At 41.8% G+C, this 11,059-nt stretch overlaps 1 protein-coding gene across 5 annotated transcripts in view; it reads right to left on the bottom strand.

The window, feature by feature from the left end:
- Positions 1–769: 769 nt before the first annotated feature.
- Positions 770–11,059, bottom strand: part of LOC138497169 (uncharacterized) — an 870,532-nt gene continuing 860,242 nt past the window's right edge. For all 5 annotated transcript variants that reach the window (XM_069620454.1, XM_069620455.1, XM_069620457.1 and 2 more), the window contains one exon: positions 770–1,036. The gene's annotated coding sequence lies outside the window, so the exon portion shown is untranslated. The remainder of the gene's footprint in view (positions 1,037–11,059) is intronic.

Raw genomic sequence — 11,059 nt, 5'->3', positions numbered from 1 at the left:
GGAGCAGTTGAGGATGTGGCTGCGAGTCTAGAGGGAAAAAGCAGGTAAGGACAAAAAGCATTTTTGTTTGTGATGTGTGTGCGAGCATATTGATTTTATGCATGTATGTATGAATGTATGCGTGCATGACTTTGTGTAAGTGCATGTATGTAGGTATGTGACGGTGTGTCTGTATGTGCTCGCAAATATATGAATGTACTGTGAATGGTGTACATGGTGCGAGCCCCTGTGTGAATGTTCTGGAATGACAGAGAAGCTGTTTGGGGGTATGACTGGTGGGTGAATGTTTAAGAATGTGTGTGTGTATTTGAGTATCGGTCTGTGCATCTCTGTATATCGCTGTGTCTGTATCCGTGTGCATCTCTTTGTGTTTGTATCTCTATATCGCTGTCTGTGTAGCTCTGTGTGTGTGTGCGTTTGTGTATACATCTCTAAATGTATCTCTGAGTTTGTATATCTCTGTATGTGTGTATATGCCTGTGTGTGTATGGATGTGTGTTTTGGGTATGTGTGTAGACTAAAAATAGGGTTTTGTTAATTGGTCAAGAAGAGGTTATAATTAAAATGGTAAGCATGTATATGCATTAAAGGTACATGTCTATTTAAACAGGTTTACAACTTCCCAAACACCCTTATAGGACACATTATGCTTATGTTATAGCACCAACAACCACAGTGAGTTTGCATCTGATAAAAAAGGTATAATTCTACTTACATTTATATGGTTACTTTAAATGGTGGGATTGTCTGTGAAAACATTTTAAACAAATTCGAGGTTCAATAAATGTAATTTTATTAATTATGAGACAGAATTTCTTTATACATTATATCTTGCCCCATCAGCTCAGGTAGTGTTAGTTGACACCGTGGCTACATCTCCCCTGGTTCACAGATGATCTCCTGAGACTGCTTATTCTACCCAAAGCTTTCGCTTTTGATTGGACTTGACTTAATGGGCAACCAGCTTCATGTTTTCTAAAATGCTCATTGCATGATTTTTCGACCAGCCTTGAAACTTGATGATTCATCCATGGACCTAAAATAGAAAAACATAACTGTTTATAGCATGTGCAGTACAATATCACATGGTAGCAAACACTGAATAGGCTCCCATCCTTCGCCATCAGAGGCAGATGGATAATTTCCATTGTTTTTCTATCAATGCGCTGGCATCATCTGCTAAGGGGGAATCATCCAGATTTTTGAAGCATCAGGAGCTCAAGTAAATGTATTCTGCCATGAAAGCCAAATCTGCTTAACGGTCTCAGAGACAGTGCTCTGCATTTTAAAACCCGGTCTGCTGAGTTTTTACTGCGATGGGCCATAGTGTGTATAATTGAACTTACCAATATCCATACATATGGCAGCCATTGTAAACTTTCTTCTGAATATCAGTAATTGCCATGCCAGCAACTGTTAGGACACACAGTGATTAACTTCAAAATATGAACAGCAAGCAGATGTGCACGTGCAGAAGAAGCTGAGTAACAGTTTCTCAGGCAGGTTCCCCTTTAAAAGTATAAAAGGCCATAAAGGAAACCCCTTCACATTATACAGCTGTCTATTGACACATCACACTTTACTAACCCATTGCTATAGAAAAAGGAAGGCGTTGGAATTAATCTCTGCTGAAACTATATTAATTTTAATAGCAATGGGGCCACACTTTCAGAAGGGCCCCCGCCAATTCTTAAATAACAAAGGGGTAACCTGTTTTCGGTTGGCAGTCTAGAAATTGGAAGGTGCATTCCCAGCATCGTCAGCGCCATGTCCCACAAAGGATTTATTACTAACCAAATTAAAAGGGACGATATTCACAACTTTGCATTGCCCTTTTTTTTAAATAAAAATGGGAAGATAAAGCTATATCTCATTAGATATAGTCAGCCTCATTTGATATAAAATGTTAATTGCATGTAGGGGACCACCAATGTTAGCCCTCAAGTTGTTTTGGGTCTCCTGCATGCAATGATAAACATTCAAGAAGCAGAGGGGACAAGGAAAATGTATAGACAAGGAGAATTCGCTTTTACTCTTCCATTTTCTTCACCAACTTGGGAGCAAATAAACGCTGCCTGCAAATTGCGCGTTGCAGATGGTGTTTGCTAATAGATTTCTATGGAATCTGCCTGCTTTCGAGCAGGTGCAAAACCAAGGCGGATTCCATTGGTATCTGTTTGTTTACACCTGCATAAAAATCTCAAGCATGCGTAAAATGAAGTGATCAGACCAGCACAGCAGAGATCTTATCTCGTCTCCATGCCCCACTTCCGTCCTTGTGTCAGCATGAAAATAGGCCGGAGCATTTAATGAAGGCGCAAAAGCAATATGCCTTGCTTTTATGCTTCCATTTCATGAATTGCCAATTCAAAATGAGGTTGGAAGATTCATGAGGAGATTACATTAGTCAAAGCCAAATATGTTGACATCTGATGCAGGGTCCTCCCTTCTAAGCTGCCAACCATGAAACAAGGGCTCAGCTGCACCCACTAAATCCACTGTACTGTTGGTGGTAATGGCTTCCTCATGTAGGTCGAGCTGGGAACAGGCACTTCAGGGCAGGCTACAGGACTTAAAGCAAATAATGATCATAGGAGACCCTTTAACATGTGAAAATCCAGGGAGTGGGGTGGTCCCGGGAGGTCAAAAGGCCAGAGAGTTACAGAAAGGAGGTGTCAGCCCTCTTGGTTGTTACTGTGCATAACATGCTTCTTAACACACCCTGACTTTCTGCAAATGAAGGGCTCTGGTTATGACATTGCACGGGAGGTAAAAACTGTAACAGAGACACAGTTTCTCTTTAACAGAAGGCTTGAAACTCTCTTTTAAGTTTTGACTATATGTGGGGGTTGAACTCCCCCATTTGGTGAACCATCCTTATGAACAATCTTTTGGACCCATACAGGAACGGAATAAGGATTTACGCAGAACCCATGTTTGAGCTACAGCTGCTCAAGGTCCCTTGCATAGGGTGAAGACAAGATTTCCAAGAGTGCTGGCAGCTCGCACCAAAAGCAATTCTGCTGGACAATAGAAATAACTGCTCGAGGATAAGCTTGACTAATTCTGAAGCGTGCTGATAAACCTACATCCCTAGGAATGCGGCAAAGACGCTGCAAGCTCTTATGAAGTACTTCCCTGCACTGGGACCGCAGGGCAAAGCATTATTTCCTTGAAGGGGATTGGTGAGAGCACCTGACTTCCCCATCACCTGTGCTTCAAGATACACTTTGTTGCATTAAGCCACACAGGGAATCCAGTCAAGACATCAAGTGAATACCAGTTACTGTGGACCCTGCATGCTCGAGACCAACCTGCCACTTCAAACCATCAAGACTGAATCACCTGCTTTTCTTCAGCTTAGAGTCACCCGGTGAGCGATTGAACCGCTTGCAACCAACGCCGCCTGCAATTGAACACCATCTTGCTCTTTGAGCCACCCCCCTTTAGCATTGCTACATCCAATGGTGCTCATATCTAGTCGAGCTGCTTGCCACGTGGAACAACTGCTCAAGCCATTGGAAACGCACCAGGAAGACTGGCTAAGGAATGTCGAACCACTACAAAGGACTAAGGTAATGTTTGAATGGGCTAGAAGCTCTTAAAAATAATTTTCTAGGTGTTGCTCCCCGGGCCTTTATACCTTGGACAGTTAGGACAACATTCCCTACACTGAAATACATTACAATTTCTGCTACTTTTCCTTGCCTCCTGTAATTCATACCCAGAGTCATCAATACATTGCCTTAATCTGTGTAGTTGCTTAACAGTAGTTCAGTGTTTTAATCTCTTGTCTGTGTTTGAGAAAAGGGCCTATATTTTATAAGAGACCGTGTGGACACTGCCAGGTTCCCCAGGATCAATAAGATGCAGAGACAGGCCCTAGCAGTTCATAAGATGGGTGGCAGATTCACAGTCAGGGCCAAGAGGAGAATTAGTGGCTCTTCTCTGAATAGTCGTTATGGGCCTTTAGGTGTGTGAGCTGGAGTGAGGATTAGAGTTGGCTTTTTATTTCCCTTAGCCTATGTTTTCACAGAGGAAAGTAGATTTGTCCCATTCCAAGATGGAGGGGATGAATCTATGAGTGGATTGGTTCTTCTCACAGGCAGTCTGAAACCTTGATCAGCATTCTATAACTGCCTTTTACCTTCACTGGCCAGCCCAGCAAGTCCCAATTATTTGGGCTCTGAGTGTTGGCCTACCTCAGTGAAGAGCCATGAAGAGAAAAATAATAAACTTGCCTGAAATTGAGGAACAAAGAGCAGTAGACTGGCATGAACATTTGTTATTGAGTTTTCCATTTGTGAATGTGACATTAAAATGAGTAGCCATCACTGCGCCAATGAGCCTGATTTCAGTTTGGAAGCTGGATTACTGTTCACAGCACAAGAGGCATTATTTCGGGAAGACTTGTCGGCATATGTATGTAAATACTGCAGTTAATTAACGGCACGCTCCCCTTCTTAGGGGTCCGTTATTAAAGGGCTACTAGTCATTGCTTTGGATGCGATCAATTTTCAGAGCTACAGCTGGGCGCAATAGTCTTCAGCAAGCTTGCGCCTCTCACTGTTTTCACTGTGTGCGCAGGCAGGAGTGTTGCTGCTTCGCAAGGAAGTGCTCAGGCATGCACACTTGGAGACACTACTCCCCGCTCCAGAAAGGAATTTGGCACAGTGCTTCTTGAACTATTTCAGTTGAGTCATCCTAAGAGACTCGCGGCACACAACACAATTAAGGGACAAACTGTTATTGAGCAGAAATATTCTACAACTGTAAATACAGAAACAAATAAGGTAAAATCCTTGATGATATCGCTGTTGAAGAAAAGATACATACAATACAGACAGAGTTTTATGTCTGGAACTCTATTTAGTTAAGCTTTGTGATGATAGTATTAGATAATATATAATACGTCTCAGATTTAATATTGTCCCCGTTCTTCAATACATAGATGCTTGGCTTGATGTACCAAAAGAGGCAGGGTATGTATGCTGTGCAAGTCTAAGTTAGAAACTTACAGTCTGTGTGCAACTCTCTGAATTGTACAGTAAAGGATATGCGAGAATGGTTAACACATTGCATAATATCACTAGTGATCAATTCTGGTCAGCAATTTATGCTGCACAGTCGTTGGTTATCACAGCCACATCCCTTTTTTCATCTGGAAGGCGGCTGCAATTCGATTATATTGTAGTTGATGTAATATAATGACAATGAGCTGTAATAATTTGGCAGTAAAATGTTTGTTCTTATTGGATTTTAACTTTTTAATATATCAAATTGTATATAAATATTTTTAGTCTGATGTGAAAATGGCAATTTGTAATGAAATGTGTTTTGAAATGTATTTTGTATAAATTGAGTGTAAGAGGTTTAATATTAAACCATACACACTTAATAAAGACATTTTAAAAAAGTAAAGGCGCTTATGTGCTTGTATGTCTGTGAGGGGAGTGGAGTCTCGGGTAGTGGTGTTAATAGGGACATAGGAGCAAAGGGAGGCAATAGTGACATTTCACAATATTGAAGGCTGCAACAAAATCGCCCAGAAAAAACATTTTTTTTTGTGTGCGGCCTTCCATATTCAGAAATTTCACGTAGAACCAAAAACCTAGGTAAACGTGGGCATCTCTATAGGGAAAGTGTTGGAAGGAAAGGGAGTGTCTGGAATTCAAAAGACTCTCTCTAAGGAAAGCAGGGAGTAGGAAGCCTGGGAGATAAATGGTATAGAAACCTTAGGTTAGAAACATAAAATAATTAGTTGTGGCCCAAGCTCTATAGCAGAAAGTTGTTTCTGGATTAGAGAAAAAGTCCAAGTTAAGGTTTTCAGGGACTTCCTTCTGGTCAATCAGAGAAGGGCCTATCGGTTTCAAGAAGACTACTTCTACCACAGCTCAGCATTCTGCAGAGGCGGCCAGGTACATATGTTTTTTTGGGAGGGAAGGTTGTAACAAGTTCATAGGAAATTAAACAGAACAATTTACTAAACAGAATACATTGTGTGTGTTTTACACATCTCCAATGGGCCAAGCTAAAAGCCAGAGAGTCAGACTGGAGTTTATTTTTGTTCAAATCCCCCCCATCCCTCAACCCCCCCCATGGGAGTTGCAGATGTAACTGGGCTAAGGTAGTTGCAGACAGGCAGACAGGATGCTTGGGGGCCTGTAGTGTTCGGCAGCCCCTGCAGGAAATTGATACAGTAGAACCTGACAGATTGAAAGGCTGACGTTGAGTTCTCCTTTTCAACTTGCAATGGACCCCGAGGACGTGACTCTGAGCTCCTTGGGGAAACGTTTGGGTGACTTGAGGGAGCAAGTCATTGCTCCTCAAAAGGAGACCCAGACCCTTAGCAAAAGTATTGTTGTTTGGACGCTCCTGCATTGGTTTACACATCCCTGAACAATATAGCTCCACCCAGCCCTTGCTAGCTTAAGTGGCGCAGAAGGTTTAAAATTCAATTAGGTGCGTTTTCACCTCTATGGCTAGCTCACTGCTGCACAACTGCTCGGTGGAGCATAATGTTTAGAAACCACCACTCTCCCCTTTATTATTGATTGGCAATAGCCAATGTTGCAAACCCACTTAACTCTGAGCGATCCGAGTCCCCCAAATACCATTAATGGGATTTCAATAGCCTCCGTTCCTGAATCTCCTCTCACAAATTTCGGTGTAGTATTCTTTGTCCCCAGAGTTCCTCTTGGGCGATCTTCCTCATGTTCCCTCACACACAGAAGTACCATGCCTACTATCCTTTTTGGAGGGAATTGTCTTCAAGGTTCCTTTGTCTATGTCCTTATTTTCACCTTAAAGACCACCAAGTAAACGCCGGCTATTTCTATATTTAGGGACCAGGTCTCCCACCTCATAAAAGACTGAATATATATTTATTGCTAATGCTGAGGAAGACGTAGTCTACCACCTCCATCCTATGGAGTCCTACTCTCCTGTCTTCCCTCCAGCAAAATCCTGGTTTCCCAACCTCATTTGAAAGTGAAAGAGTACAGGATCCTGCTTTCCCTTCGCGTGGGATGTGATTTATCGCCCTCTCTAGGACACTCCTTGTCTCTTCATGGAGAAATCGAGTCCCATGCTTTCCTCTAACTGGAGAGTATTGCCCAAATATTGCTCAACTCTATCCCTCCGTGAGAGACCAGGTCTTTCATCTCTTTTTGGGGGATTCACGTTTTTTCTTAGCTCCTGTGTGTCACAGGTTTCCACCTACTATCAAGAAGGGTGCCACGGCTGTATGTCAATGTTGCCAATATTTTCTCAGGAATTGTTTACAAGAACATATAACATCAGACTAAATATACTATCAATTCCATATAAAATACAGAATGTTCAAACCGTAATCCATTAATATAAATAATCAATAAAACCCTCAAATGATACAATACAACAATAGAAGTACAGGTTTAGTTCGTAGGGGTTACATTTGAGTTTCTAGCATATTGAATACACTCAATAAGAACCAATATCAACCCAACAACTCGGTTAAACTATTCCCAACCATCAAATCAGACTACAGTATATTATCTGCATCATAAGAACGATATTCACCAAAGGATCTAAAGTGTTTAACCTTAATGTGCGCTGTAGCTTCACAAGAAAGAAAAAGGTGTTTAATTGTTTCAAAACAGTCTGATTGTTTTACACAGCCTGCATATTCTGTCCTTTTTCGGCAAATCCACTCTAGGTCCAAGGCATTCCAGTGTTGGAAGTTGGTTACAGTTAACCCTTATATAGATATCCCAGGCTCTACTACAAGGAAACAAGCTGATGTGTCTGGATAAAACAGTCCCTTTTTTCGGAAAAATTGCTATATTCCGCATATGTGAATAAGTGTTCAATTTGTCTGCTGTCTCGCACCAATCTTGTTCGTAAAACGTTCTTTTTAAGTTTAAGTGGTTATTGATATGTTCAGACTTATCTAGACCTATTGTAGTAAGAATTGAAAGCATACTTAAGCACTCAGGTAATGCCCTGGGGCCCATAGGTAAGGACCCGAGCAAAGCGAGGGTTCTATTGCTATTAGTACCCCGGCCTATTGTAGTAAGAATTGAAAGCATACTTAAGCACTCAGGTAATGCCCCGGGGCCCATAGGTAAGGACCCGAGCAAAGCGAGGGTTCTATTGCTATTAGTACCCCGGTAAGTTGGGGTGGGGGCGGGTGGGAGGGAGGGAGGGAAGGGAATTAAAAAAAAAGAAGACTTACCCAAGTCCCCAGCGGTGGGCGAAGGCAGCCTCTTAGCCGCGGGGAGGCTCGGAGCGGGAATGGCCCCGCTTTGAGCCTCCTCATTGGCGGAGGGGTTGCCACGCCCCCCGCCAGGGACAAAGGCCATAGAATCCCAACGGAGGGATTCCCGGTCGGGTAGGGACCTGGCGTGAACCAATCACAATGCTTGATGCATTCAGATTGTCTCTCGCCGGGTTACTAATTGTGCTATTTTCAGAAACAATAGACTTATTTATTAACAGGGTATTCATAACCTCATAACCTCAAACAAAGAACTAATCAGAGATATTAAGATCTTAAGATCTTAAGAAAACAGGCGTAATTAGCCCAAAGTACTAGCGTTGCCATAGAGTTCAATCCAAAATTCATGTTGAATGATTGAATGACAGTTCAGAATCACAAGCAAAATACTTAGTCCATGTTTCCAAATAGTTCCTTGCAGAGAGTTTTAACACTGGCCCATATCGGTCAAGATCGTCTCCATCCCAGAGGTTAACACAAGAACCACTTTCGCAAGGTAAAACATCCAAAATGGAATGAGAGAAAATCTACACAATCCTAGGCAAATCCTCTTTAACTGAGCGATCAATGGATGAGACTTTATTCTCAAACTCTCTCTGATAGCAAATTGTGGATCATTATTTGCTAAATTGAAGCCCAAGTACTTTAAAGACTGGCTGAGTTCCAAACAAGCGTTTCCTACAAACAAGCTCATCATTTTGGGTTTGCATTTGTGCGAGAATATGATAATCTTCAAATTGCTTCCCTTTTAATAATAGGTTATTTTCTGCAAAACTGGCAAATGCTGTTAAGTTACGTTGAAGGCATATATGAGTTAAATCGAAGAATATCAAGTCATCACCAAAAGCCAACCAATGTAATTTCAGGGACCCTAACCTTACTGGAAAAGAATTGTATGAATCCTACAAGGAGTCAATATCAGAAATATATATAAAATGAAAGACAACATATTCTTTTAGACAACATTTCTTAATGGGTGAGGTAAACTGCAATGTACAGAAGAATCGATTGAGATGGTCGGATAAGAATGCAAAGTTATTCAACACTTTAATATCACAGTATGTTTGTTGATGATTATATTTTACGGGCCATAAACTGCAGTCCATTATGTGGGCATGTGACAAATGCAATTCTATACAGCATTAATTATGCAAAGAATGCGATAAAGAATAGAAGCAATGAAATTTCTTATTTTATTAACAGGACCAGTACAATTTCTGATGTTAACATTGCTGATAAAAGAAAATTGCATCGAGCATTAGCTAGGAAAATCAAGAAAAACCTGCTACATGACCCTGTAGCTAGAATGAAGACAATTAGTAACCAAAATACCAAATACAGAAATTGGGTAACAACATATAAGTTGACTTAGCATGATGCCCATTGGAACATCACCTATGAAGCTTTACCATCCAGAGATAATAAGTAGTTCCAGTTTTACGTGCATAAATATATGTTAAGTAATGACATTAAGACTAATCCCATAGCTGAAAATGTATGGGTAGGTGTTACACCATCCACTGGTCACCTTACCCGTGCAGCCACTAAGCCCTCCATCTCAGGTCTTGATCTGCCTTCACCTTCTAACCTCATGTCCTCACTCCCTCAAGCAGCACGGCAGCGGCTCTACAACAAGAACACACAAGGGTATCCAACGCGCTATGGTCATACTCACCCATTGCAACACTGGCAGCTGCCCTGGTGTCTTGGAGACAGTCGATGGAGACGTCGGCCCTTTTCTTTGCTTCATCACGCTCCCAGGAAGACCCGGCAGTGTTTTTTGAAAACTTGGGTCATGTGACAAGGAAACGTGCTACATCATCAGTCCCGTGATGGGGTCATGTGACACTCCTAGGCCCCTTTAAAACTGGAGAAGGAACGCTCATTCAGTGCTTCACAGCTGACCCAATCAGGCACTGTTCGGCGTCTTCCTGTCTCCACATCTTGATCCTGGACTACAGACTGTTCTTCTTGGATTCCTCTGTCAAGCCCTTGGATACTGTTTTGCTCTGCTGTTTCAGGACCTTTGAACTGTGTTTTTGGATTCCTTTGGATTACCCCTGGTTATGAAGACCTTGGATGGCTTTTGACCTTGGAACTCTTAACGGACTGTTTTCGGATTTCCCTTCTGTTACCTTTTGGAGTACCCTTTCCATACAGGTCTTGCAGTGCCTATTTCTACAACAATCTACGCCTACCCGCTGCCGCTTGCTACACTCTGCAGCCACACGGAACACCTTCATTCTCATCTGTGCTCTTCCGGTCCCCAGACCCTTGGTAAGCCCCTTGATATTTGTTACCTCGCTATTCATTGTATTGTTTGCCATTGTACCGACCCATTGCTTGCTTTACAGCAGTCGAGGGGTCACCGGTGTTCCTGGTTCCTAGCGTTCTTCGGCACTCAAAAAACCTGTGGCCTCAAGGATCGCTCAGGAAGTTATTTGTATCTTTCTGAGTGGAACTTGTGGACAGAGGCCCCATAATGTTCACGACCATCAAGTCATAACAGTAGGGTATATTACGAAATTATATTATTAAAATGTAACTGAAAATACTATTGTCCAAGATGATAAAAACCATCCATTACTGAACTGAACTGAACTACGATCACAGATGGTTTTCTTATGATTCTGATGATATTTTAAGAATATATAAATTAAAACCTTCAAGATCTCCAGAACCCAACTGCCTGCCTAATGTAATTAAGGAGCAACCTACATTGTGGGCTGAGATATTGCATAAGCAATTTCTGGATATAGTCAGTACAGGAAAAATCCCACTCCTGTGGAAAAAGGCTGTGAT

This window comes from Ambystoma mexicanum, chromosome 5q (genome assembly GCF_040938575.1).
Source record: "Ambystoma mexicanum isolate Mex_15411 chromosome 5q, UKY_AmexF1_1, whole genome shotgun sequence".
Classification (NCBI taxonomy): domain Eukaryota; kingdom Metazoa; phylum Chordata; class Amphibia; order Caudata; family Ambystomatidae; genus Ambystoma; species Ambystoma mexicanum.
Note: the sequence above shows the minus strand (reverse complement) of the source record. Positions and strands in the feature narration are given on the sequence as shown.